This window comes from Charadrius vociferus, unplaced genomic scaffold (genome assembly GCF_000708025.1).
Source record: "Charadrius vociferus isolate BGI_N301 unplaced genomic scaffold, ASM70802v2 scaffold161, whole genome shotgun sequence".
Lineage (NCBI taxonomy): Eukaryota > Metazoa > Chordata > Aves > Charadriiformes > Charadriidae > Charadrius > Charadrius vociferus.
The window spans coordinates 5844234-5869009 of NW_009646928.1; positions in this window are offsets into that span (position 1 = coordinate 5844234).

The following is a 24776-nucleotide window of genomic DNA, read 5'->3' on the forward strand; positions in this document are numbered from 1 at the left end:
ACCTATGTCTCATATGGGATTATTTATACTACTCTATCAACATAACTCACTTCAACTCAGTCTGGCTACTACAGAAATTTCCAGGAGTAACCAAATATATATGTTGCCTTTATTTTTAAAATAAGACTGGTTTGTTACATTATCCCAGTTCACTTATAAATGCATGCTACTGTGCTCCAGGTAACACTTATCTTTCACCTTTACAAAATGAATTAATCTTCAAAGCAAGAATTATCCCTATAATAAAGCTATAATATTTTTTCTTTAGTTTATGGTTATGTATGCATAAATTAAGTGAATACAAATGCTATTTGTGATACTTCAGTACATAGTTACAAATGTAGATTCCTTTTCCAAGAAACATACACCTGCGTTTATTTTCAATAATTTATATTTGCCAAACTTACAAACTAAGTGCTCCTTTTTGGTTTCTTTCTTTTGTTGCACCTTCATGTAAATTTTGTTCATTATAAGTAGGTTAACTATTCTTCCACAAAGCCAATAGTAAGCAATGAATTAATAAAATAAGGGAAAATAGCTCCTGCTTATATATGCCAAGCTAAATAATGTGATGTTTTCCAATTATTATTTTTTTAGGGAAAAAGTTTTTTTAAATTAAATAAAGCACTTAGCACTTTGCTTTTTATAATTAAAGAGTCAACACTATATTATACTTGGAGATTGACGTACTTGTGCCTGCAAACAGAACAGATTAATGTAATGTTTTGCTACCTTTGACCTTGTATCCTTGAGTCTCTTGATTCTGTGTCACCAAACATAGTACTGTAATAGAGTTGAGCTCTAGCTAATAGTGTGTGCTATTCTGACTGTCATGCTCCATCATTGTAACTTACTGCATGAGGTCCCCAAAGTAGCCTCAAACACAGAGAGACACAAAGTCACATCAACAAAACCTAAAAGTAAGCAGAAAAGACCTTAAAATGGAAATTCTTCATTCAGTTCATGCAAGACCAATCTGACTGTGACTGCTGGTTATTCCAAAAACTCCAGTGAAGGAACATTTAAACGGACATGCTGCTAAAAATTCACTAGCAAAAGTCATTCAGAAAACGTAGCCGAACTCCTAATTTTACTCATTACATTCTTATGATTTCAGAATCAGAAGGTCAAAATGCCATTTCTTTGTTCTGGTGTGTGGTCTTGAAATACCTCCTGTAATGACTGGCAAAGTACTTTCAAATGCAATATTTTCGTTGGCTGGTGCTTTCCCCCTAAGGGTAAACAGGGAGAAAGTCTCATATAGTGGTTGAAGCCTCCTTGGGCCCAGAGCTGATCCTGAGGGTCTCCCACACTACTGATGGGATGATGGGTGTCAAATGGAGGAGCTCCAGCACGGTGAGAGAACAGTTTTTGAAACTGAGAAGTAGGAAATACCAAAGCTTTACAAACCTGACTGGAAAGGAGCCCTTGCTCCTGGGTGAGGCGGCTCAGGGATTCTTTCAAAGCCACTCTGCCTACTGCAAACAAAAGCTACTAAATGACTCCAGGGATGCTCCCAGTCCTTCCTGCTGGTCTCCTTTGTATGAAATAGCCCTGATTAAGACAGACTGTTTGAGAGAGAAAATGTGTCTGACTCCATGCTCTCTTTGTGATGGCACTCCATATGAAAGGGACCAAAGTTTAAGGTTTTCTAGTCAATACTTATCATACCTTAAAGCAAGGTATATAGATGAACAACACCTATTTTGTGTCTTTTGTTACCTTGGCTGTGAAACAGATGATGAGTAGCTTAATTGTATTTAGATTATAGTCGTACATGCTGTGAGCTCTTGGGTTCTGTGAACGACAGGGATGCAGCTGGTATCTGACAAAGGTGGGTAAAGAGGCGTGTAAGCTTTTCCTTGTGAACCTAATCCTATGTGCCTCAGTTATTCTCTCTGCAAAATGGAATTAAGTTTAAGAAGTCCTTTAATATTTGTTAAGGCCATGAGAAGTCCGAAGATATCATGTAAAAAAACTTCAAAAAGTGAGGCACTTACCCGATACTAAATCATTTACTAAATGGATGAGTATTCAGCAACATTGATATTCATGCACTGTTGTCTTACCGTGTCATATAGAAACGGGATGTATGACTTTGCCTTTATGGCAGATGCTTTTAAGTCTAACTCCCTCTTTTAATAGCCTGGGACTAGCTTTCTGAATTTCCAGTTGTGATTGAATTCTCCAAAGCTATTATTGCTGGAAACAAAAAGAAATTAGAGTTCTCAGTGACCATACACTGTGCTGTGCAGTCATGTAAAACATAAAAGAGTAGATAACTATTTCAGAGTGAAATGAAAAATGCAAAATATTTGAAATCAAATGGCCTCTTCAATTCATTAAGAAATTATGAACTTTCATAACAAAACTTATTTTTAATTGAAGACTTAATCTTTGTTGGTGGCTGCCTTCTGCTTTGTTTGCAAGTTTTCCTTTTTCATACTTGAAACATTGTAAAAGCAGGTGTGAATGGAGGTGCTCTGGAACTTTATTCTGTCTCCTGCTTCCTTGCCATCGTATGGGTACTCTTCCCAACAGCATGCTAAACTTCACAGAGGTTGGCTGACTTAGCTGTGTCAGCCTACCTGAAGAGAGGTGGCCAGAAGAGCATTTTTCTTAGCTTATGTCCTTGGAAGAGCTAAGCTGGTGGAGGAGCTCCACTGATGTGTGTTTATACCTGTGCTATGGGTTGTGTTGTCATATCTTAAATGGTTTTAATTCTGCAGGACAGGCCAGACCTATACTTCAAAGACACATATTCTATGTGTAACTCAAAAAGCTCATCCCACCACCTGTGCTGTCACTGCGGTCTGTGCCCAGTCTGTTCCCATGAGTAGTGATCCTCATGTCAAGCCTGGGCACACTGAATAATGATAATCTCCGTAATGTAGCTTGTCCAAAGTCACAGAGAAGCTATTGCACTCTGAAAACTGCACATCTTCTGCTGTGACTGACAGCTCACTCCAGCACCATAAATCCCATCTCTGCACTGTGAAGGAGGAGTGAAGCTCAGTAGGGCAAGGAGAAACCATCTGACCCTCTCTCACCGGGAAACTAAGTTCAAAAGCCCAGTGGGTCACAGTGAGCAATCTGAGAGGGGCCTCAAAATATGCAGGCAGCATCTGTGATCATATTTTGTAAACCTCCCCAATAAACTCTCGGTAGACTTGATGTGGGTAAAGACTAGAAAAATATCATTATTCCCCCCTCCTCAATGTGATCTCTGATTATAGTTTCATGCACTTTACACTATTATGAATAATAAGTGTAGTATCTAAGGCATACATGTGTTTATACATATCTATATTCAAATTTATTTCTATAAAATCACATCTACATATTGTATATGGTAGATATATATACAAGTCATTTCTCAATTTATCTTCTCCCTGGATCTTAAATTCTTATCATCTTTTTTTAACATTAAACCAATCGTTTAGGAGGTTAAATAGCACCTATACAATAAAAGCTAATGGGAATGAGTTCAATAGTTACCGCCATGTCTGACATCTTAAAAATGATCTTTTTGTTAGTATGCTAAATAGGTGAATATTTACATATTAAAATATAAATTTTCTTCTCTTTATTTGGAAACAGCCTGTTAGGATTCTGATTTTTCATTTTCTTTCCCAGATACAGTCAGAAATGATAATACAATTTTTTTTTCAACTTTGGAATTTTGTAGCTGAGCTCAATTTGTGTACCATACTGGTCAAACAGCACTGTTTACTTACTTTCAGTGCTCATGCCGCTTCTTAGGAGGAGGTATATGTGTACTAGATATTAAGAGCTATAGCCATGATAGATATTTTCAGCAGTCTCGAACCAGACAAGAAAATAGAAGCTTCTCCTGGACCTGTGTGTTTAAATGTAATTACAAAGGATTTCATCGTGATTATTGTGATAGCAACTTATTTATTCTTAATTCAGTTTCTTGATGAGTTGCTTCACTGAAACAATGAATGCTTTCATTAGTTAAAAAAGTCTCAAAACTTTAATTTGCATCTAGATACTGGTAACTGATTTGCTAACTTGAAGTTTTTGTTTCAGAATTCCAAAAATACTTTGTTATGCTATGTGAACAAAATGTCTGGGATCTTCGGTATTAATCTTCCCCCCTATGAAAGATGACAATTTCCATTCTCATCCGGGAGCAAGAGTGTTTTACCAAGTGAAGTTTTTGTGTTCTCACAAACTTTGGAAGCATTTATTTTCAGTAAATCAGATGGAGCTTGTTCAAAGGGTCGAAAAACCCTGTTTCTCACAGCATCGTGCAGACACCAGACTATTTCTAACAGTTTCTATTGGTGAAGGGGCTGAATTGACAGCTAAAGAAAAGGGATTACATCAGCATTCAGAAGAAAAAAATGCTCCATTCCTCCTAACTTCATAGTCTATGTTCAATCAACCCACAGTTAATGGAAGCCCTCCAGTGCTAAGCAATAAACAAACACAGTTGGACAAATAGTCCAAAATCAAATCTAGTATATAAGGTGGACAATACATAGTTAGTTCCATTACAGAACCCTCCCCTGGGAACTGGAGCGGCTTCTGAGCCCGTCTCATTACGCACCAGCACCATCTGTAGCCAGCCTGAACCTTATTTGGGAATATATAAAGTACACGGAAAAAATAGAGTAGGAATCAAGAGCCAGAGAATCCTATTTCAAGTTTAAATTTTGCTTGTGAAAGATCATTTGGTTTTAGACTCAGCAAACAGTAGGCCCTCATCACTCACAATGAGCTGCGCATGTAGCAGGGATTACTTCAGATCAGAGAGATTGAAGGTAATTGCTACTTTCCACAGGGAGATATCTAGTACTAGTGTGGTTTGAGAGATACAGTAAAGCACCATAAGCTGAAACACGCCATCCCGAAGCAAAGTAGAGCCACCTCTCATTGTTTCGCCTTCCCTTGTTTCGTTTAAGACACAGAAATAGTCAATTTAAAAGAATACATAGGAACAGGAAGAAATTCTTTAACATGGGGATTTAAAAGGATGAAACACCCTCCACCCTGATATAGGTTGCAGATGAATATGTATGATATATACGTAATATAGATGCTACCTATTTTTCTTCCAGAAGTTAAATGTTTTTAAGTTTTTATGTAACTGTATGTATGTATTATTATCGTATATGGATCATACATGTGTTAGAACCCAGACATAAGAACAACAGAGGTCAGGGTCCCTTTGAGACTGTTATTATATGAGAGAACAAAATAAAAAACCTGAGGGTTCTCTTCCCCAGAGAACTACAGTTGAACTAAGAGCCCAAATTTATCTGTTAGTGACTTCAGCAGAATTACTCCTGGGGGATTCATTTATCCTAGAATGCACAGAGATTGCTGACGGTTGACAGCTACATTAGCTCCCTTTCTCCATTCAGTGGTTGTATACGATAACAGAGAAACATCTTAATGTAGTATAAAGAGTTCCTTAGTGTGAGTTTGTGAAAGTAAATTATATGGTTCAGTCCAAATGCTACATTATTGTAGTATAGGATTATTCTGCATAGCCTACACAACTAATTTAGGAATGTTTTAGAGTGTTTTATAACAAACACCTTTAAGAGCAATTTCATATACTGTTTTTCTAAAACCTACAAACTTAGAACCTCTGGATCATATTCTTAGCTGGGCAGGACAGATCTTTAAGCTGTGTGTGCATCCTTGATGGCAGTAGATGGGTTTCTGTGCTTTAAAGGGTATTGTACAGCAATGATCTCTAGGGCCATTTCACTGTCGCTGCAAGGTCGTGCTTGCTCTTCGTCATCATTGAATGGTGTCCAGCAAACTTGCTACTAGTGACCATCAAGGCTGGTGGTGCAGACAAAGCTGTGAAGGATACCAGTACATTTCACCACCTTTTTGTGAAGGTTGTTTCTAAAATACCAAACCCAGCATTCACAGGATTGTTTTTGCCATATTCCTAGGTTGTTTTCACTTCTTTTCAGTTCTGACCTTGGTAGTCCAAAATGGGTGATATCAGAGAAATTGAAAGGATGACCAAGGAGACCCAAATAAATTTTGGTAATACTGAATCCCCTCTATGACCGTGTGTGAGTGCCAGAAACTGAAGATCTATTTTGTCATCTTAGTACCTTTTGTCATTCTTTTGTACCTTTATGGCATCTTCCCATTGAATGGATTGATTATAATCAGTAAACGCATATTCATTTTCTTGATCACTTTGTGAAATAAAGGATTTTATTTTTTCTAAAGAAATTATAAAAGCTAAACTGCTAGGAAAATATTAGAGGCACTTTAGAATTTACCTCAAGATCTTGGCATAAATGAAGGGTATGTACGTTTTTTGCTATTAGGACACCGTCTGCTGTTTAAAATATTCTTGCCTTTAATGACCTAGTTATAAAACTGTGGCTGATTATCAGATTGTTCTGTCTGAAAAAATTGCAGGTTCTTGAATAACCAATGAAACTCTTCTGAAAAAAATTAGCGTTAACTCTTTCTTGGACAAGCACATTTCATTTGTAATTCCACCTATATAATTCCAGAGTAATCGAAAGATAACATAACATATACATAATAGCATACATTTAAATACTTATAACAGCAGCTGTCAATTTCAACAAAAATCCTGATATTTTGGGCAGAGCTCTTCAGAATTTGTACACCTTACTTCACTGTTGGTTAAGATTATAGAGCTGGAAGTAAATATAAAATTAGTATCATAAAAATCTGTATCTATCACAAAGTTGTTAATGATATAACCGTGTATAGTTAAGTTTTAGCACTTGAACGTATTCAAACAAAATATGGTTTTGTAGAACCAAATACAGGATCACATGTATCTAGAAACAAACACACACTTACAGGGTGAGGAACTGTGTTTTGGTAAAGGGTGAGTGGAAAGTATTTAAAGGTCATAGTGGACAAGCAATTAAACATAAGATCCCAATAGATACTGTGGCAATGGGGGCTGGTGTAATCTTTCGATATTACAAATGACAGTAGTATGTCAGAATGTTGTATCTATCTTTGCCGTTCATTTTTTTAAAAGATATTGAAAATTGGAAAAGGTTCAAGAAAGGGCCACAGAAATTATTTGGGAGATGGAGAAAATGTCTTATATTGCAAGGCTTTGAGCTTATCAAAAGAAGAATCTGTGTTGAAAGTATATACATGCTTTACAAAGTGAGATGCCAAGTGCCAAAGGACTTGCCAGTCTGTCAGAGGAAGACATCTCAAGAACTGATGTTCAGAAGGAGCAGCCAGGTAAATTCAGATTAGAAATGAGGCAAGCATTTTTAATGCTGATGATGATTAACCACTGCAGCCGACACCAAAGTAAAATGGTTGATCCTTCCTCTCTTGATGCCTTAAAAAGGTCTGCATGCCTCTGTGTTGCCTGCCACTTTTTAGAGGACTGTACAGGTGTAACGGGGTGAAATTAGGTAACTCGTACTATACAGAAGGTCAGTGGTCTCTTCTGACATAACAAATGTCAAATAAACTTGTGAGGGTATGCAAAGAGCTGATGGAGGAGTTGGGACAAAAGCCTTTCCCTGAAAATACCCTGTTAGCAGCTCCTCCATCCTTCCCACAGCAACTCCAGCTAGCTGCCTCTGAACAGCAATAGCCCATGAATGGCAGATAGATGGTCTGAAGACAAGCAGTATCCTGTAGAATCCACTTTGCAAAACATTCTTATGAATTGCGGATAATAGAAATATTGGCTTTAGTAGCAGGCTTTTCCTTTTTAATAAGATATTAGTGCAGATGGATCCTAGTCAAAAGGTTTTGGATTGAATCTTTAAGGAATTTCAAGTTGCTTGGTTTTGCCTTTGCCTGGTAGGAAGTAGTTTCAAAGGGGATATGCTAAACAAGAGCCATCTGGAAAACTGATTCGGGCTTTTTCAATGTTTTGGTATTATCCATCACAAAAATAGATCATTTTTACAGAACTCCTTTCAGCAAGTAATACAGATCAGTATTAAAGGAACCTTCTTATTAAATGAGTAATACTACAGGAATCTGTAGCAGACATACCAAATGGCTTTGCGGTACAGACATTCTTGAAAGAAAGAGAAAAAAAACCAGTAATATTAATGTTTGTAGCTTAAGTTCTGGGGTTTTTTTATGTGTTTGGAAAGAGGTTTAGTTGGAAAATGTAAAATTATCAGATGAGTTAATAAGTAAATAATGAGCCATTATTTTTGTGTAGTTACCATTAATAAACATCAAAATAATTTCAACTATTGGTGACTACTGCAAGCAGTCTATTCTTCACTGTAAATAGTCCCAAAATTATGGACAAATGTTTCATTTGTCCAAAATATCCCAAAGATAGTATTGAAGTTTTGTAAGCAGTGGTTTTAGCTGGTTGTTCTTCAGTGCTAACAAATTTTTCGTTCATCCCACAAACTGTTTTTATGGGGATGCATCGATTGTGTATTCCAGGCTCCTTTTTATCCTTGATTAGTGCAGCTCATGCTTTTGCGATACTCCATGTATAGTAGATAAGATTCCTTTCAGAGCCAGGCTTATGAAAGCCTATTTTACAATTTGTCCTGCTAGATCTTCCTTTTGTATGAACTTCCTTGTTTTTCCAGACTTTGAATTTTCTAAAATATGAGATATATAAAGCATACAGTTGTGATCTCAATCGTTTTCATCATAGGAAGACCTCATCCTCCTTTACAATAAAAAAATAAACTCAAGAATAGCTGAGTTATTGAACACATTTGGAACTTAATTAATGATCAATGTCTAAAATGACTGCAATCGAGTACTTACCCCCATCAAACCACTGTCCCTCTTCATCACCCACTTAACTGACCCTGCAGTTTGGCCTCCTCTATTTATCTGCTCTGTCTGGACAGGGCCATAGAACTTGAAGAGCTATGCTAAAGCTGAGGAGCTGCTGTAATCTTTGTTATATGAATAAGTCTCTAAGGAGAAACAAATACATCTGACTGAGATAGCAGCTATGCAGACAAATTTAAAAGGGACAGAACTGTGTAAATGCATAAGGTTCAAAATGTTGTTTTCTAGAGGTAGAGGATTAAATACTTCCAAGAAAATGCTGGAGACTTGCTGGTATGTCAGCAGCTTTCCCCTGCTCCAAGCTAAGGAAGCTGCTATTGAGAGGTTTTGTGCTACTAAAAGAAAATTATTTAATGAAATATTAACGTGTTACAGTGCATTTCCAGTATATTATGAACTATTAACAAATTAAAACAAAGTAGTCAATTTACAGTAGAGCTTGTGACACATTTCCTTTTCTGTTATTTGCTTGTTTATTTTCTGCGGTGGAATGTGTTGATTCATAGTTCTGCTGACGACCAACTTAATCTGCACCAGTCTGTTCTCTGACACGTCTCTGTATATGTGAGTGTCTATATGTTCAAAAGCACTTAAAGACATTCCCATTTTCTCACTGTTGGATAGGTAAACAATGTTTGGTTATATGTAATAGCATCATTTATTTCTTTCAGGAAAACAATACTTTTAAAAGTATTGATCAATGGTATGTGCAGGACTGCTCAGTCTTCAAAACCTTCCCTGGTATGCCATGTTTGTCCTAATCTAGTACAGGGGGAAAAAAAGAGTAAGAGTCTATTTTCCACGTTTCTTTTTTCTGCTTGCTATCGTTTAAAAAGCAGCTTTGAACCTTGTTCATGGCTTTCCCAGATTTTGCTGTTAGCTGCCAAGTCCCTGTCAGATTGAAATTGAAACGGCAGAAAAAAGATTTTCAACATACTTTTTCTGCAATTTTTTTCTGTCTTTCACCTCTAATGAAATGACCTTTAACTGCCCCCTCATCCTACACTAAGCAATGCTGAGTTTTATACCCTAAATTTCAACTACTTTATTAAATTAGCTACAAAATGGATATTTAAAAATGAAAACAAAAGTAATTTAAAAAGTGTATATGTGATGATTGTATTTAGATGCATTGCCAAACTTTTTATTTCAAAGACAAAGATCTCTGCATTTGAGAGACCTTGCCTCTTACTCAGTGCTCATCCAAATATACATGATATTTTATTATAACAGATCATTGTAAAGCTAGCCTCATTTAGATTTTACTATATTTTTATATATATATAGTTATCAGTTCACGCTTTGAATCTGTAGTCATTTGCCATGAAATAATTGCCTTGTTATTGAAAAAATGGATTGGCTTAGCTATTTCAATTCAGTGTTAGGCTCTTACATCCTAATGGAGTATATATACAAAGTGCTTATTGAAATACACAGTATGAGAAACTCAGACTTACCAGCTCATTCTATTTTTATACCTTATACAACGTTCAAGTCTTTACTCTTGATGAAATGTGCTTCAGTCCCTTGTTGCACTATCTAATGTGCCAGTATTTCTTGCTACATTAATTTTTTCTCTCTATGGTCTTTAATAGAAAAGATGCTCACCAGCATAAATATATCTAAAGATAACAGTAAAAAAAATACTTAAATAAATAACAGATGCACAAGGGAACCATGGGATAAATATACAGGAGGCACAGAGTCATAATCACATGTCTGAACTACTTGACCCATTATCGACATGTAGCAAAATACACACTAGTAATTATGTGGGTATCCCCCATGCCCACATGCTTCTGAACTGGGTCAACCTATCTCTAACATTGTAAATATTTGTAAAGAAACTATGCGTTTGGAAATATTACATCTGATAAATTGTGATATGACCTATAAGGCACATGTATGTAAGAACCTGTACAAATATAGCACACATGATTTTATGTGACTGTGATGCTTATCAAACAAAAGGTTTAATAGGACTGGTTAGAGCCACCACACAGCACAATTAGATACCATAATTTTGATCATTGAATTCCACCGATGTATCATAACCATGACTGTTCACACCACTGGTATTCCAGTCTGGGACATCTCAAGAAAAACTTCAGCAAACGTAATGGTGTTGTTTTTCATGTCAGTAAAAGTCTAAAAGCTTACAGGATGTGATAACAACCTTTTATTTTCCTTTTCTGCTTATGAGCGAAGTCAGGGCCTTTATCTTAGTTTAGATATGAAAAACAGAATATCATGTAAGACTGGTAAATGGTCTTCCTCAGTATCTTCTCCTAGAGAGCATTTAATTGAAAAAAAAAAAGTAGAATATGTGCAGTGATGGTGTAAGAATTTATAGAGGAACTAAAAGCAAATCTCATTCATAGCTTTGTTTTGATATGCCACTTAGCTGATAAATCTAACGCTGAGCCTCTACTTTTTGCTTGGTGTTGCATTTGAAAGGCTTTCCTGATTCACTGGATATTCCTCTCCATCATCTTAGAATCCTTTGCAAGGTGTTTTACTTTTTATAAATATGAAACGTCTTTGTGTTATGCTCTAAGAAGCAATAATGAAAATCTAAATTTTTAGTCTAAATGACTCCTTGGATTGCCAAATGCAATTTGCTTGGCAGAAATCAGGCCATGAAGATTAAGTTTTTTCAATGCATAAGGATAAAATTTGGGCTTGTTTTTATCTTCTAGTCTGCATTTTTATTTTTGTTCTGCAGACAATGTAGTGCTACTAATTGGTTAATTACTATTAATATGTACACAAGACCTTGCAAATTAAACATAAAACAGCTTTTGAGGTTTCAGGACAACAGGAAAAACTGAGATAAGTAAACCACCTTTCTTATCCTTTTCTCATTATTTTTGAGAATTTGGCTCTTACTGCTGTTTTTCTGCTTGGAAAATTTTTGAAGCATGCTTCAAAAAATCAACAGGTATGAAAAATAGAAATACATGCAAAAATAGAAGTGAAAACATCTCCTTTTCATGATGTGGGAGAGGTATGCATAAAAATTATGCTACACAATGGTCAGAAACAAAAAGCTGGATGATGTATAGTTCACTTTGAAGAGGGCCTCTGCACAGTTTGGCTGCCCCAAGAGCAGTTCCAGGAAAAACTGTAACTGCTTACGAAAGTAGGAGCATTTTGCATTTAATACAATTGTCTTAATATCTCTCTCTACCTTGATCGTTTATTAAGTTTTGCTGTGTTCTAGGCTAAAAATGGGGAAATGATGAGGAGTAATGTAGAAGTGCAGGGTGGGAAGATGGTCCTCTGGCTGTAGAAGGCTTCCTGGCCTCATAAAAATGATCATCCTGAGTGTTTACAGTGCAGATGAATGTTGGATTTGAGCATAACCCTTGAGCTGAGCCTAGGGTTTACCTAAAAATGTAAAAAAGCCATTACTTGGATTCTTTGCATCTTCAAGCAGTGACAGACAGTACCTTTTTTCTAAACCATTGTGCCTTTTTCTAAACCACTGTACCGTTTGGGGCTTTTTATGTACCTCAGAGATGTTCTCAGAGGCAGCAGTGCCCGTGGCCAGAAACTGCAGCAGCTAGAGATACTTCTCTTTCTTCTTGCTTTTCCTTGTTCCTGTTAATGTTTTCATCTTTGGAGATTTTCTTTAATTAGCAAGTACTAACACATGCTTCGTCAGGAGGAAGACAGTAAGTTAAAATTTTGGTTAGGCCATAAGTCATAAATGTAAAAATAAAAAGATATTAAATTTATATAAAGTTATGAATCTATAAGTATTTGGTTAGATAGGGTGTAAGAAATGGGAATCGGGGTACTGGAGCTCAATTTCTTCCTATGTCATTAGCTCACAGTCAGTGTCCTTAGATGTACAAAACATTACTTCTGCTTCCATGTGTGTATAAATGGTCTTGCTGATCGTTGGCTACCTCTATGAAGTGTTGTGATGAATACAGCTAATTATAAAATAATAACTAACTAATGGTAATGTGTTTTTGAAGAATCCTAGTATAGTTTAAATATGACTTCTTTAAATCCTCATATATTAATATCCACAGGGTTCACAAGGCTAAACAGACATTTCAATAAATGGCTAGCCACTTATTATTTACTGTTCTAAAGTACAACACGTCAATGTGTGGCTTAATAATATTCTTAATATCTATACTCAGATGAATTATGTATTAATAGCCATTTGGAACCCATACTTGGTGTCAGTCAAAATAGTAATAATTTTTGAACAGACAGAAAGTAATAATTTTTGAACTAGGAAGTCTGAAAAAAAATGGGTGCAACGTAGTTTCATCTTAGCAGACAGAAACTTTCCACCTTGAAAATGACTTTTAAAAAAATGCATTTTTGCAACCTTTTGAACTCTAACTTGCTGTGGTAGAACTGCAGGTCTTCTATGAGGTGGGCTTCAGATTCACTTCCATAACCATTGGCCTCAACACTCCCCATCCACCCATGTCCTTCACTACAGGGATCTCAGCAGCCTTTGCTGTCTTTCCATCTCAGATTGCTAAACTGTCCCTCCTTCCAGCTGTTGTCTTTGGGATTATCGAGTAGGTCAAGCTTCTTTAATTCAAGAGTTGTTCTGCTTTATAATAACCCTATCATCACATTCAAGTGGGAAAGAAACATTACTGTGGTTGCATTTATTGATTGCATGCATCCCCCACCGTGCTCAGAATCAGTGGCCCTGGTAACAAAGGTGAGAATAGTATTACTAATATAAAAAGAAAGTAAATGTAAATCCCAGCCAGAATGCATTAGTTGCTGTTCTAGTAAAGCATCTCAGAACTTTTCCAGAAGATGAACATGCATTTTGGGTGTAACAGTTGTAGTGCACAGACTTGAGGGTTGATTCCTAAGCTTGATGGAACAGCTGTGTTTTGCATGTAATGCCTAAAAGATTATGGCATTATAAAATTTCTCAAAACAGAGTTTGAAATTAAAGAGACTTTTTATGGCTTTAGGTGGGAATTTTCCAGCTGTTTTGTCTCAGTACTTCTTCTGTACCAAGATGTCAGTTCAGCTGGTAATTGAACTTGCTGTTCCTTCAAGACTACTTTGCTTTTTCTTTTCCTGTTTTTACACATGTACACAGTCTTCTGCCTTGTAATAGTTTTTATTTTTCTCAAAAGTGTCAGAAATTGAACTATCTGAACTGTGCAAATGTGGGAATATGATCTAGAAAAATGCTTTTAAAGAATGCCTTTAAATATTACATGGAGATCAAGGAAGTAACTTTTGGGTGTGCTGACCTATTGACAAAAACAAGAAGCAATAATTCATTTGTTTCCTTCTGTGTTGCTAAGGTCTAAACAGGACCTGTGGTAGGCTGATCAGATAGGGCTTGAAAAGCACCTAATGAGTATTAGTATTTTTTGTGTTTTAATAAAACCAGGATGATTGTTTACTGTAACAAAGAGTTATAGTGGTACTTCTTCTCTCCTTATCTGTCATTCAAAAGGGAATTAACAACTAATAGAATGTGATGATTTTTTATGTTTACCTTTGTTATATTTTAATTTCAACTATTTTAATTTTATTATTATATTAAATTGATGGCATATGTGTATTTTCATTTTGAAGGCAATATTGGAAAGCATGTGGTATTTTGAATATATTTAACATGTAATTTCACTGTCTTGGGCTAACCCCATAAAATATCTTATGTCCTAGACAGACAGACTTCCCTTTGGCAGCACCTAATTATAGTTACCCTAGGAATAACACTGGGGGTGTTCAGTACCTAGATAATAAATTGGTTTCCTAAATACTCAAAAGACAGAAAAAAATGGGATTTCTGCCCCAGTATAGTCTCTCTGAAGGTCAGGTGCATCTTCTGCCAGAAAGCCTAATTGTGGAGCTTGAAAGATTTTTGATCTTTGATGTGATACTTAGACATTTCTTGTGAGTTTGTTACCCAGACTATGGCCTCCAGTTCATCATAAGGAACTGTCCTCAGTCCCTTTACATAGAGTCTCTTGGGCCAAAGGGTTTTAAGTACTCACCATTTGGTTTGCAGCCAGAGTGAATCACCTTCCTTGGGGTAATATCCAAAAAGACAATTATCTGCTTTGATCAAAGTGATCTTTCTCTAGACTGCCTTCTTTGGGGTACTCTAACAAAATTAAAATATGTCCAGAATCAATATTTTCTTTCCTGAGTCTCCCAGCTGTGACCAGGGACTCTCCTTGTGATGGATGTAAAGTACCTGGAGCTCTGGCAAGCCAAAAAACAAACATTCTCTCAAACTAGCCTTTAGGTAGGCTCCTCAGAGCAGGACACATCGTCTACTTTTTCAGCCTTCGCATTAAATTTACTCCTTCCTTGCCTGACTTTCTGTAGGCTCCAGCACCCCACTGGCCAACATCTTAAACTGGAAGAGTAAGCGCAGTTGTTAAAGATGTTCATGATAATCTGCATTTACAAGATACATTTTATATCTTCTCCAGACTTTTTATGGCTGCAAAAGTGAATGGTTCACAAGAAAAAAGAAAAAAAAAAAGAAAAAAAAAGTAGCGTTCACAAGATCTATTTTTTTAAACAAATATCTTCTGCTGTCAGTAACTCAGGAGTCATCTAGGAACTCTGTCAGAACACCTTATCTTGGTACCTCTACTTTAGGCAGAAACTGCCAGGGCATAGGCACCTGGAAATTAGACAAATGTGAACAGAATACTTATAAACCTAAAAATGATCACTTCTAGGAGTATGTAAAATTTAGGGCTAGAGCAGGAAGGATTACAGCTTTTCTGAATGTATGCCCTTTGGAAACTCCAGATATTATTTTCTAAAGGTTAAAGTATTTTTGATGTACAACAGTTGCTTCATTCAGCAGCTTGCCCTAAAGTGGGTAAGTCAAGATCTGGATGATCTGTTTCTGGAAGTTTAAGGTCAAACTGGTCTTTCCAAAATCTGAAGTGAAGGTGCCCGTGTGAATATACCATCCAAGGAAAGCTCTAGCCAAGTAAGTTGTGCAAATGGCCAGGCTACCAAGGCACGTTTTCAACTGAATGACTCTTCTCCATGCTAAATCAAAATACATGAACTTCTGTAGGTCTCTCTAACTACAGAGTTCACTCATTTCGAAAACTGGGGGGCCGTGAAAACTACAATGCCAATTTAGCTACTGGCCCTGAAGTAGACAAACAACAACAACAAAAAAACCCAAACCAAACCAACCCAGAACAAAACAAAACTCTGGAGCTTTCCTAAGTGAATATTGGTCATTCCAGAAAGTAGTACATAACAAAAATATTGGCAGAATTAAATAAAGACAAGCAACGCTGTGCATGGGTAACTAATGCTTAATCATATGAAAATCTATATGTCATGCATGAATTCCTAGAGAATTTATTTTGAGCAGTGTTGCTTGTATAGTATGAGTGCCACAAGGAAACAGTATTTCACAAGCAATTATTGGAAAAGCTGAGATACAGTGAATGAATGGAACCTCTTAATAAAAGTTCTTATTGATATAGATGGTTTTATTCTGTTTTTTTTCAAATGCTAAAATCAGCTTTTCTTTAAAAATAATATAAAACATTGCTTCATAATGAGATGTCAGCTATAGTTTTACATATACTGTAATATGCTTCCTAATATTCCACAATTTCTGGCCATGCCTGGATATATTGAAGTGCCCTTAGCTTTGCCTCAGGCCCTTAGTACCTCCAGCTGTTATATTATTGGCTGATTTACTGGGAAAATAAAGAGTAGAAATACATAAATGAACATTTTTGTTGCTACCTAATCAGCAGAAAAGAGATTATTTTCTCTTTCTGAAGCAGCAGATACTGCTTTTATAAATATGAAACATTTAGGATCAGCAGCAGTCTTATGAGCAGACAATGTACTGTAGTCTGAATCTTTTCAGAATTACATTTAAAATACAGTAGTAACATAATTATTAAAAATGAATTTATGCCTTAAATAACCAAAATTAAATTCCATAACTGCAGTGCAAATTATTTAGGTGAATTAAACTTGGATGTCTCCCCCTGTTCAGTATTTAGCTGCAGCAAATTTGAGCTGGGGCCAGGATGAGTGTGAAAAAAAAAAAGAAAATGAAAGAACACATGACATCCCTCCATATCAAAATGTTTTGGTAATCATTCTGTTTAAATAGTAACATTTTATTTTTTTAAGCACTTAGATTCTTGATCTGAATCCATATTCATGGAGGTCTGCTGTAATCCACTTTACCACTTAATGTTGCAATTCAAATGTTCAGTAAGAAGCAAAGCCCTCCAGAATAAAGCATGAATATTACCGTGTGGGGCTGTAAAGAGAAGACTATTAGAATATATCACCAACACACTAGGGGACCATTTAGTGCACTGCTCTAAATACATCATTTAATTACAATGGAGACATTACTTCATGTTTCTACTGATGTAAGTATTATTAGAATTCATGATATTCGCAGGCTACTGTGGGCCATTACATTGGCCATAAGCTATTCCATAAGATTTACTACTAAAGGCCCGCAAGGGTATTTGAGCATTCATGGATTCTGTGGCAGTAGGCTTTTATCTAAGACACATAAGTGAGGGACAACCGAGTTATTATCTCTAAGAAACATAGCTTAATATTTTGGATTCTAAAGGTTAAGGTACCATAAATCCTGAATTACTCTGAGATATCACATAAAAAGACATTTTTATTTTATTTTACTCTACTCTGCCTCTTAAAATATTTTATGATGGCAGTTTCTAGAGTTGTACCATGTTGTTTACATTCAGTCCCTGGATGCATCAAAAACACTGACACAGCATTTCCTTTAAACTGCTGTAATGGAGGCAAAACACATGCAGGGGATATTCCCCCCATTTCTGCACTCTCATACACGACGTTCCCGGTGTAATTAGTCTGTCACCCTGATTTGATGAGAGTCACTGCAGACTTTCCTACCCCTTGGAGGGTCTTGTTAGTGAACTAGTGGACAGTGTCTGGCAGGTCCTGCTGGAGACAGTGGGACCACTGTGCGTGAGGAAAGGTAAACACAAATCTCTGGCATTTTGAAGCAGATAGCTTGAAATTTTCAGAGACTGCACACTCTTCTGCTGAAGCTGGTAATGTTAAAAAGAAGCGTGACACTTTCTTCTCTAGATGATCTATAGAACTCAATGTACATGGTGTTAGCTGGGTGTTCAAACGCATTTCTTAATTATGACAGTAAACAAGCAGCTTGCATTTAACACTGCTCCTCCAAAATAATTCAGACTTCCTTTGTTATCATTAGGAGTCGTTATCTAGTTTCTTCATGTACATAAATACAGCTGTACCACATTTCGTGCAAGTATCACATTGCGTATTACAAAGAAGGATGGGTCAGTTTCTCAGCTGGACCACAGCAAGTGTCGCTGACACAGTGCGGAGATGCCACCAGTCGGGCCGGCTCCCTGCACCCGTGCCAGGTGTGCATCCTCACTCTGTGGCCGCGTGGCTGCCGCTCCAGCGAGGAGCGCTGAGCATGGCACTACCTTTCCCAGCAAGGAGCGCGGCATAAGTAGACAGGTCCACGATGTGCAAGTTCATACAGCAAGCAGTGATTCTTGGTACCAACCCAGAAAGTTTGCCCGGTTAGTCAGTCCACTTGGTTTCATGGCTGGATCTTGAACTTTGTTGATTTAAGTGGATAATAGTGGGTGAATTATCCTTGACTAGTTTCTCTAACATTGGACGAGGCCCAAGAACATTTTCTGTAACAATCATAACAACCTATGCACATATTATCTTAGAGTTCAAGGTAAGTTAGACCTGTTTTAGGAAAGCTAGAAAATCAAAGAGATATCTGCTTGTAAATGCTCCAGGACAAGCATTATCCTTCTTCTGCCCACCCTGCTTTTTTTTTTTTTCCCTTCTAAATTCTGCTTTTATCTTGGCCCCATCGATTGCTAGAGCTTAAGAAGTAATAATTGAAAACAGGGAGTCCTTTTCAGTTTTGCAGCTATCAGGAGGCCCGACAAGAACTTTTTCTCCACAAGACAAAGAGGCACAGAAAGACTCGTCCTGTGTAGCATGTACTTAAATGCTTAAATGTTAAATAAACAAGGTATACGGGTTTGTTTCTTGCTTTTTTAATGAAAATATGGAGTCTAGGGTATACACTTGTTTTCTGTTAGCTTCGCTTAGTGCAAACTAGTCATCCCACCTTAGTTTATTCCCTGTGTTTTAATGGCTGTCTTAAAGAAATAAAGACCTGTGTTTGGCCGAAGGATCAGTTTAGATCCAGAGAGCTGGTTCTACCTTTTCATGAAGGACATCAAATCCGAGGTCGTATCTGAGTGTATCTGTGAAGCCAGAAACTTCCCAAAAGTGTGTATTTTTTCTCGGGCTGCTCTAGAACCGGCGCGGGGTTTGGGAGTGGTGGGCTGCCTGCATGATGCCAGAAGTATGTGAAGTGCCATAGAGCAATTGCCTGGGTTGCCTTTTGTTCCAGTAGTTGAGTCCGCTGAGGACTGAAATTGATTTTCCTTATGTTAGCATGTGAAGGCTCTGCCCCTTGACCCGCTGCCGGCGAGCGTGCAGGGCACAGAAAGGCTGCAGCTTTGCAGAAGTAAGCAGCACTACGCCTCTTATCACCAGTGCATTCTTCTTCCAAAATTGTTCTCTCCCCTGTGCTTTTCCTTTCTACCCTGTTCTGCTCTTTGCACTGATGCTGGATTGTCCCATAAATATTTTGTATGCCTGAAACAATATTTTTTTTTCTTGCAGTAGCATAATATTTTTTTAAAAGTAGCAGAAGGGGTTGATGTGTATGCATGAACCTGGTAATACTGTTGAGTGCAGTGAAGCACACTGCCAGGAATTGGTAGTATGGGCCATCTACTCTACACCATTATTTCTGTGCAGCTTAATCCCATATAAAACATCCTGCTCATGTGTCAGGTTTGCTAACAGTGATGCAACGATATGTAAAACTGGGGAATGTGAACAGGGACTACAATTGTAAAACCAAGCTCAGTGATGACCTGTTCATACTCTTGGATAGAATGACCACTGCTCATACTATAAATATCTTCAGAAAGTGATGGAATACGTATTTTGCTAGATGAGCCAGTTGTTTTAGTCCCCTTTTCTCAAAAATGTCAGATGTTGGTTAATTCCTTCCCTCCTCCTCTGTTTTGGTGCTGTAGATTAACTCATCCACTGCCTCTTAGCTTATGTCCTGCTGCTGGCCAGGAGACTAAACCCCACAGAAATGATATTGTCACTGCTTTGATTAACCCAGTTCTCCAAAATCACATTGACTTGTTGGGGTCTTAAAATCTGAATTTGTTGTACTCTGTATGGGATTTATTTTTTTAATTTTGAAATTCCACAAAACATACAATTACGTCTAGACTGGAATAGTAAAACATACTCATGGCTTTTTACCTGTTAGGAAGAAAACAGAGAATGTGTTAAGTCAGGAAGAATAAGCCATGTTTCAATGTCTGTTCTCAGTAGGTGGCTCTCTTTCCTCTGAGTATGTGCTGAGTTAAAATCTCAGCAAGTCTGTTCCCAAGGTTCACGTTTTAACTCAGAAGCAGGAGCGAGGTCCGGCAGTTTATGGTTGCTGAAGGCTCATAACACTTCTTGCTAGAGGTGTGTCATTGCTTTTCTGTGTCCTTGTAATTTTCCATACTCTTGTAATTACAATCTATGTATCTGTGTTTCCTCTGTAGTTTCAGGAAGATTTGTTGCTCATAATATTCACCACCACCACCCACAAAAAAGAATTGACATGACGTATGTCCACTTGGAATGACTGACAAGGTCTTCACCAGAGGTGGTTGCATGTCATTAATTAGTGAAGTTATTTTCAAATCCTCTACACACTGTAAAATATTTTTGGTCTCTTGATAGGCTTAGAGACACTCTACAAATATAAGATTTCACTCATTTAGCTGTTTTTATTTTTTAACAGTGGTGTAATAAAGGAGTAGTGTTTTCCCCTTTTAGAGATTTAAATGGAATTGTAACTAAAATAAAGAATGAAAGTGCATGTCTGTATGCATTGATAATAATTTGAATTTTTGTTCTTGGTTGTGCAGTGTAGAGGGTTGCCATTGCCATTCTTATTCAGAACCATTCACTGGGAGAAAAATTACACAGTAAACCAGATGCAAGAGAAGCAAAAGAAAAAAGGAGGGGGAGGGGGAGACAGAGAAAAAAAGTGTGCGAGAACATCGTGCTACCTCTTAATGCATCTTAAACAGAAATAAAATGTTTTTAAATAAAGAGGACATCATGCAGACTTTATATGCCACCTCTTGCCCAAGTGCAGTTCTAGGTTAGAGTAATGTGAGCTCCACACCCATACGTGACAGAAGATGTAGATATTTGCAGAATTCAGAGCTCAATGATGTAAGAAGCTTGGGGCTGTGCAGGAATATTTCACTCCAAGGGGCCCACCTTTCAGATTGTAAAGGTAATCAGAATAGTCATGGGAACTGGATTATTTTTTTAGTATTATTAAAGATGCAACAGCTTGGTTGTATTTGTGTTCTACTCCCTCTGTTAACTTTCCCCATTGGCTAAGTTACAAAAGAAGAAAGTGGCCGGGGGAAGTTAGGATTCTCCAGTGGTGAGGAGAAGGCACACAAGCAGTCAAAATAAAGGTCTTTACATGGGGTAGGAGAATGAGTAAAACCTCATTGAAGCAAATCATCATTCTGGAAACAGACAGGCAACCATTGAGGACTGAGGTGATAGCTCTTCCTCTCCTTTGGGTGACTACTCTATGGGGACTTCTGGAAAGAAAACATCTAAGAATTTGGCAAAGCAGGGATCTTCAATATTTGGAAAAACAATGACAGCTTTGACTGCCCCATGCTGGCTGCTTGTCTACTTCACCTTTTCTACTTGCTTTTGTATACAGTGGTCTCACTTTTGGTCCTATCCATACATCCCTCTGACCTTTTTTGCATTCTTTCTTTGTTACGCTCATCCTGCATTTGAAAGTATGCCTCCTTCTTCTCCTTCCCCAGAGGATCTTATGTCATTTGTCACTCTCATTTTTTTCTGCTTGTTGGTTCCCCCTGCCATTGTTCCCTGTCCTGTTGCTGCAAATCACTGGTGCCCAGTCTCCCTGACTCATTTCAATGGCGTTCTCCAAGCCCTTTTCTAAAAAGTATTAATGTTACATGTCTGCATTGAACATGTGAGTTATGTAAGTTTTCCTTCAAGTAGCCTCTAAAAGGTTGTTATGGAATGGAGTAGACTTGGAAGAGCTTTTTTTTCCCTGCTTACAAGGAACTAACCATTGGTGAGCTCTATGCGCTGCTCTGGCAGCAGCTGTAAGTTTGAAGGGTGTCATCTTTTCAGAATATTTCCATCATATAACTGGTGGGAGCCAAGGACCCCTGAAAAACTTGAACCCTAGACTCTGCTATCATTGCCAGGACACGTATGTTAAGCCACAGCATGCACCTACATTTCTTTGAAAGCCAATTAAGGTGCTAACTTGGTGGTACAGATACAATTGTCCAGTGTCATGCTGGGAAGAGAAAGTAGGATGATTTAAGGGCCTTGATAGAGATCTATGTTTTCTGAGTTGATTTTTTCCATCTCATAGGGTTAATTTCCATTCTCTTTAACTAGAGTCTAAGAGACTTCTAAACTTAAAGGTGACCTTTTAGTAACCATGGTGTCTTTTGTTTACATACATATGCAGTACATCTGAAAATGCAAAAGGATTAGCCAGCAGAGGTGGCACTGGGCTTTTCTGGTACCTTTGTGTTCATGCAGTCTTGATGAAAAAGTCATACAGAGTTCTCCTAGCATTACTATAACTTTACTTGGGAACAGGGGTGGAAACTTTAGGGAAAGGAGTTACGGACTTTGTTTCTAGGTTGGGGAAAGAGCAGCTCATCAGGATGCAAGTTTTGCCCCTCCTTCCTCCCTCTCTCTCTCATTTTTATAGTTTTTCAATTCCTCTCTCTTTAGACATTTTTTCTCACATAGTCATAAATAGTGTAGCGTCTGTCTCAGGAGTCAGATTATTATATGTCTTATGTACTAAAGAACATAGAAAATGCTACTTCACATTACAGTCAATAATTTCAGCAATACAAAAGATGTCTAAGAAATCATTATGTTTAACTTCAATATATTTTTTCCATATTTTTCTATATTCAGCATATTCAAAAGAACCTATAAACTGCAGAAAAAAGAATGAAAAATCACTGTGTTCAGGAGCTTAGTTTTACAGATGATCCACCCTTCTGCAGGTAGGTGTACCCTTACACTTGTACGCAATTCATATTGGGTACCAACATGCATAATAGTTACGGAAAACAAAAGTGGTGCAGCATGAAAAAAAGTCATGCAGGATAAACTGCATCTTAGGGCAAAAAGGCATAAGTTTTATGCACCACTTCAGCCTTACCTTGGCCAGGAATACTGTTTTTGCATGGAGTGAATTTTTTATATATGATTAGCATAAATAGATAATAGACTTTAACATTAAAAAGTTAAATCCTTAGACGATGTAAGATGACATAAGTCTGTTAATTACTAGGTAATGATACCAATTTAAATCAGCTGAGAGTCTTAGCACCAAATGAAAAAGAGAAAAACAAAAATGCCTCTACCACAGCTCAAATAGCATCTAGAATTCTGTTAACCATAACATTTTGGGTAGAATTCTGCACTTACTAAACTTAAAAATAGCCCTATTTTATTTTTGGGTTTTTTTTTTTTTTCATTTTTATGTCTCTGCCATATCTAGTCCTATTTCAAACTGCTGATTCTTGAAGAAACAAAAGTATAAACCACATAATTGGTATTCTATTCCCCATAGAGCATAGAACTGCCCTTTGGGGGCCAGATGAGACCATACTTTCAAATGAGGCACCAAGCAAAATGTCCACAGATATTCTACTGTTTCCTGTTATATAGAACAGTTACCTCTTTTCCTACTGCTAGAGCCCAGCTTATGAGCCTGCCCTCAGTAAATTAAAGGAAAAAACACTTTCTTCAGATGCCATTCCTCTGTATGCACTCATGTCTCCAAGGCTTAAGATCTAACAATCCTCTAACAACTTGGCCTGGAAAGATGAATAGCTTTTAAAACATTGTGTAGATTGTATTAATTGGGAAGGGAGTAATGGGTTTAGAATAACTGGAACGGTTTTTAAACAGCTTGATTACAAGGATTATCACATACACATTGAATTAGACAAATCCAGGGAAATGAGAATAATTTCTGCCTTTCCTGGGCATGCATTTAAAGTAGAGAAATGTAGAACTAAAAGCAAATAGCACAACCTGTTTTAATCAAAGTAGTCTAGCAAGAAACAATCAATTAAAGAACAGTCTGATTCTCTGTGACATCAATGTATGAAAATCTGTTAGACGCCAGATTGTGTCTCAAGACACATATGATGAACTGAACAAAATGACCTGCTAATAGCTTTTACGGGTAATAAATGCATCATGTTATTGGTAATTCTGCAGATGGTAAATCAAGCTAATATCCAGGCTGAAACAAGCTACTTGTTAAATATACTTCAAAAATGTTCCTCCTTGTTATTCCATAATTGTATCACACAGAAAAATAAGATGATTGCTACTTATTTTTAAGCATTTTAAATTAAGATGTGTTTCAACATGCAGACATTTTAATTTTCAAATTCTTTAGAGAGAACATTTTTCTAAGTGATCTGAGCTTTTGAAGCACAGCACTTGTATTTAGATTAGCAGTCCTATATAAACTGTTATATATACACGTTCTCAGTTTTACTGTTTAATGTGTATTTTGAAAGAGATTTCACAATGTCTAATGTTAATCTGAAGCTGTTATTCAGAACGCAGGACTTTCTGTTTTACAGATGTAAGCCATTTCCAAATGTGGAATTTGTGATTGCTAGATTATGAGATGTTGCAAAAGCTGAGTTAATCAATCTGTAGAAAACAGGACTTCAGATGTATACACATCATATCTAAATTTAGAATATATGAAATCATTCAGTTTGTGTACCTAAAAAAGACTAGTT